The sequence below is a fragment of the Zea mays genome, chromosome 6 (assembly GCF_902167145.1).
Source record: "Zea mays cultivar B73 chromosome 6, Zm-B73-REFERENCE-NAM-5.0, whole genome shotgun sequence".
Lineage (NCBI taxonomy): Eukaryota > Viridiplantae > Streptophyta > Magnoliopsida > Poales > Poaceae > Zea > Zea mays.
Window position 1 is genome coordinate 84,077,807 of NC_050101.1, and position 6,000 is coordinate 84,083,806.

The window sequence follows — 6,000 nt, forward strand, 5'->3', positions numbered from 1 at the left end:
ATCAGCACAAAGCTGCAAAGGCCTGATGGGCGCAATTCAGGTCAAGGCTCCGTCCACTCAAGGGACACGATCTCGCCTCACCCGAGCCCAGCCTTGGGCAAAGACAGCTGACCCAGGAGGATTCACGTCTCGCCCGAGGGTCCCCTCAAGCAACGGGCACATCTTCGACTCGCCCGAGGCCCAGCTCGAGCAGGCTTCACGGAGAAGCAACCTTGGCCAGATCGCCTCGCTAGCCGACCGGATCGCAGGAGCATTCAATGCAAGGATCGCCTGACACCATATCCTGACGCGCGCTCCTCAGTCGACAAGGCCGAAGTGACCGCAGTCACTTCACCCCTCCACTGACTGACCTGACAGGAAAACAGCGCCGCCTGCCCTGCTCCGACTGCTGTGCCACCCTCCAGGGTGAGACTGACAGCAGCCAAGTCCAGCCTCGGGCGCCATAGGAAGCTCCGCCTCGCCCGACCCCAGGGCTCGGACTCAACCTCGACACCAGAAGATGGTCTCCGCCTCGCCCGACCCCAGGGCTCGGACTCCACCTCGACCTCGGAAGACGGTCTCTGCCTCGCCCGACCCCAGGGCTCGGACTCAGCCTCAACCTCGGACGACGGTCTCCGCCTCGCTCGACCCCAGGGCTCGAACTCAACCTCGACCTCGGACGATGGACTCTGCCTCGCCCGACCCCAGGGCTCGGACTCTGCCTCGACCTCGGACGACGGTCTCCGCCTCGCCCGACCCCAGGGCTCGGACTCATCCTCGACCTCGGAGGAATCACCGCCTCGCCCGACCTTGGGCTCGGACTGACCACGCTACAGGGGGCCCATCATTACCCTACCCCTAGCTAGCTTAGGCTACGGGGAACAAGACCGGCGTCCCATCTGGCTCGCCCTGGTAAACAAGTAATGATGGCACCCCGCGTGCTCCATGACGACGACAGTTCTCAGCCCCTTACGGAAGCAAGGAGACGTCAGCAAGGATCCGACAGCACCCGACAGCTATGCTTCCACAGGGCTCAAGCGCTCCTCCGACGGCCACGACATCACATGAACAGGGCAGCAACACCTCTCCAACAGCCACGTCGGCATGTACATAGGACTCTGGCTCCTCCCTGCTAGACACGTTAGCACATTGCTACGCTCCCTATTGTACACCTGGACCCTCTCCTTACATCTACAAAAGGAAGGTCCAGGGCCCTCATACAAAAAGGTGGCTGCGCGGGAAGACGTGCTGACGCACATGCTCTCTCTCTCTCTCCCTCGCGAACGCTTGTAACCCCCTACTGCAAACGCATCCACCCTGGACGCAGGACAACACGAGCCCGTGATTCCCCTTATTGTTTCCCCCTTGTGCTCCGTCTCGCGCCGACCCATCTAGGCTGGGACACGCAGCGACAATTTACTCGTCGGTCCAGGGACCCCCCGGGGTCGAAACGCCGACAGTTGGCGTGCCAGGTAGGGGCCTGCTGCGTGTTGATGAACAGCTTCCCATCAAGCTCCAGATGGGTAGTCTCCAGCAACCTCTCTAGCCCGGGACGCTGCTCCGTTTCGGGAGTCTTGAGTTCATGTCCCTCGACGGCAGCTACGACATGATACTCCTTTCTCCGCCGCGCGACAACGACAATGGCGGCCGTCAGCCCGCCCGCCGGCGGCAGAATCGACGACGTCTTCCCCACGTGGCGGAAGAACAACATCCGGGCCTGTCCCGTCACCTTCCCCACCGATGGAGGAGGAGGCGGGGCAGCCATGGCCAAGCAGGAGGCGGCACCTCGTCGGCTGTCGAGCGAGTCGACGGCGCCGGCGCCCCAGCGGGGGACACGTCGGGCGTTGACCTCGCGTCTGAGACGAAGACGAGCGTCGTTTCCCCGCAACACGCCAACCCCAAGCAGACGGATGACGCCAGCACTCTCGCGGAGAACTTGCTGGGCGTTAGCCTCGTACCTGAGATAACGGTGCAGTCCGCCCTCGATGCGACTTCGTCACCGTCCATCGATCGAGAGGTACCGTCCGTTTCCCATCCTGTGCCTTTTAGATTCAGCTTCGACCCACCGAGCGATCCCGCTTCAGTGGACGCTTTCATAAAGGCATATCCAAACCTTCCGGGGTACCATATGTGGTCAACCTGGGACCGACTGACGACCGTCTCGACCTATGGGCCCCCGGGTTCCGAGGAAGATGACGAGCCCGACTCTGGTTGGGATTTCTCTGGGCTCAGTGACCCCAATGCCATGCGGGACTTCATGACCGCATGTGACTACTGCCTCTCCGATTGCTCCGATGATGGCCACAGCCTTGACGACGAGGACTGTGGCCCAAGTCGCGAATGTTTCCACGTCGATCTAGGGGGTCTCGATGAAGGCAACCACCTTGGTATGCCAGAGGACGGCGATCCCCCTAGGCCTGCGCCTCGCGTTGACATCCTTCGGGAGCTAGCTGTGGTCCCAGTCCCTGCGGGGGGTCAGGACGCACAGCTCGAGCAAATCCGCGAGATGCAGGCCAGGCTCGACGAGGAAGCAGGACAACTTGTGCAGCTCCGGCAAAATATCGGACAGGAGTGGGCAGGCCGAGCACCGGCTGGAGAAGCGCGTCATCTGGCCCAGGACGTCCAGCACCGCATCGCCAACGATGCCAGGGCAAGGCTGCCCCCGGCTTCCAGTGGGGTCAGCCAGAACCTGGCTGCAGCAGCAATACTACTCCGAGCAATGCCGGAACCATCCACCACCAAGGGGCAGCGTATCCAGGGAGAGCTCAAGAATCTCCTGGAAGATGTCGCGGTCCGACGGGCCGAAAGCTCTCCCTCCCGAAGGCAGGGATACCCCCCGGAGCATCGCGCCGCGACTTCCCGATTCATGCGGGAAGCCTCGGTCCACACCGGGCGCACGCGGGACACAACGCCTACGGCCCCGGGACGCCTCGGCAACGAGCACCACCGCCGCGACCGTCGAGCCCACCTCGATGATAAGGTGCGCCAAGGCTACCACCCCAGGCGTGGGGGACGCTACGACAGCGGGGAGGATCGGAGCCCCTCGCCCGAACCACCCGGTCTGCAAGCTTTCAGCCGGGACATACGACGGGCGTCGTTCCCGACCCGGTTCCGAACCCCGACTACCATCACCAAGTACTCGGGGGAGACAAGGCCAGAACTGTGGCTCGTGAACTACTGGCTGGCCTGCCAGCTGGGTGGAATGGACGATGACAACCTCATCATCCGCAACCTCCCCCTGTTCCTCTCCGACGCCGCCCGAGCTTGGCTGGAACATCTGCCTCCTGCGTAGATCTCCAACTGGGACGACCTAGTCAAAGCCTTCGCCGACAACTTCCAGGGCACATACGTGCGCCCTGGGAACTCCTGGGATCTCCGAAGCTGCCGCCAGCAGCTGGGAGAATCCCTGCGAGACTACATCCGGCGATTTTCGAAGCAGCGCACCGAGCTGCCCAACATCACCGACTCGGATGTCATCGGCGCGTTCCTCGCCGGCACCACTTGCCGCGACCTGGTGAGCAAGCTGGGTCGCAAGACTCCCACCAGGGCGAGCGAGCTGATGGACATCGCCACCAAGTTCGCCTCTGGTCAGGAGGCGGTCGAGGCCATCTTCCGGAAGGACAAGCAGCCTCAGGGGCGCCAGCCGGAAGACATCCCCGAGGCATCCGCTCAGCGCGGCGCGAGGAAGAAGGGCAAGAAGAAGTCGCAAGCGAAACGCGACGCCGCCGACGCAGACCTTGTCGCCGCCACTGAGCACAGGAACCCTCGGAAGCCTTCCAGAGGCGCCAACCTGTTCGACAAGATGCTTAAGGAGTCGTGCCCCTATCATTAGGGTCCCGTCAAGCACACCCTTGAGGAGTGCGTCATGCTTCGGCGCTACTTCCACAAGGTCGGGCCCCCGGCGGAAGGTGGCAGAGCCCACAACAACGACAAGAAGGAGGATCACAAGGCAGAGGAGTTCCCCGAGGTCCACGACTGCTTCATGATCTATGGTGGGCAAGTGGCGAACGCCTCGGCTCGGCACAGCAAGCAAGAGCGCCGGGAGGTCTGCTCGGTGAAGGTGGCGGCGCTAGTCTACCTAGACTGGTCCGACAAGCCCATCACCTTCGACCAAGGCGACCATCCCGACCACGTGCCAAGCCTGGGAAAGTACCCGCTCATTGTCGATCCCGTCATCAGCAACGTCAGGCTTACCAAGGTCCTCATGGATGGAGGCAGCAGCCTCAACATCATCTACGCCGAGACCCTCGGGCTCCTGCAGATCGATCTATCCTCGATCCGGGACGGCGCGACGCCTTTTCACGGGATCATCCCCGGGAAGCGCGTCCAACCCCTTGGGCAACTCGATCTGCCCATCTGCTTCGGGACTCTCTCCAACTTCCGAAAGGAAACCCTCACGTTCGAGGTGGTCGGGTTCCGAGGAACCTACCACGCAGTGCTGGGGAGACCATACTACGCCAAGTTCATGGCCGTCCCCAACTACACCTACCTCAAGCTCAAGATGCTGGGCCCCAACGGGGTCATCACCGTCGGCTCCACGTACCGACACGTGTACGAATGCGACGTGGAGTGCGTGGAGTACGCCGAGGCCCTCGCCGAATCCGAGGCCCTCATCGCCGACCTGGAGAGCCTCTCCAAGGAGGCGCCAGATGTGAAGCGCCGCACCGGCAACTTTGAGCCAGCTGAGGCGGTTAAGTCCATCCCTCTCGACCCCAGCAACGACACCTCCAAGCAAGTCCGGATCGGCTCCGAGCTCGACCCCAAATAGGAAGCAGTGCTCGTCGACTTTCTCCGCTCAAACGCCGAGGTTTTTGCGTGGAGTCCCTCGGACATACCTGGCATACCGAGGGATATCGCCGAGCACTCACTAGATATCCGAGCTGGAGCCCGACCCGTGAAGCAGCCTCTGCGCCGATTCAACGAAGAAAAGCGCAGAGCCATAGGCGAGGAGGTCCACAAGATGATGGCTACAGGGTTCATCAAAGAGGTATTCCATCCCGAATGGCTAGCCAACCCTGTGCTTGTGCGAAAGAAAGGCGGGAAATGGCTGATGTGTGTAGACTACACTGGTCTAAACAAAGCATGTCCGAAAGTTTCCTACCCTCTGCCTCGCATCGATCAAATCGTGGATTCTACTGCTGGGTGCGAAACCATGTCGTTCCTCGATGCCTACTCAGGATATCACCAAATCAGGATGAAAGAGTCCGACCAGCTCGTGACTTCTTTCATCACACCTTTTGGCATGTACTGCTACATTACTATGCCATTCGGTTTGAGGAATGCGGGTGCGACATACCAAAAGTGCATGAACCACGTGTTCGGAGAGCACATTGGTCGAACAGTCGAGGCTTACGTCGATGACATCGTAGTCAAGACGAGGAAAGCCTCCGACCTCCTCTCCGACCTTGAAACGACATTCAAGTGTCTCAAGGCGAAAGGCGTAAAGCTCAATCCCGAGAAGTGTGTCTTCGGAGTCCCCCGAGGCATGCTCATGGGGTTCATCGTCTCCGAGCGGGGCATCGAGGCCAACCCGGAGAAAATCGCGGCCATCACCAACATGGGGCCCATCAAGGACTTGAAAGGAGTACAGAGGGTCATGGGATGCCTTGCGGCTCTGAGCCGTTTCATCTCGCGCCTCGGCTAAAGAGGCCTACCTCTGTACCGCCTCTTAAGGAAGACCAAGCGCTTCACTTGGACCCCCGAGGCTGAGGAAGCCCTTGGGAACCTAAAGGCGCTCCTTACAAGCGCGCCCATCTTGGTGCCCCCCACTGCCGGAGAAGCCCTCTTGATCTACGTCGCCGCTACCACTCAGGTGGTCAGCGCCGTAATCGTGGTCGAGAGACGAGAAGAGGGGCATGCATTGCCCGTCCAGAGGCTGGTCTACTTCATCAGTGAGGTACTGTCCGAGACCAAAATCCGCTACCCGCAAATTCAGAAGCTACTATACGCGGTAATTCTGACGCAACAAAAGTTGCGACACTACTTCGAGTCTCATCCGGTGACTGTGGTGTCATCCTTCCC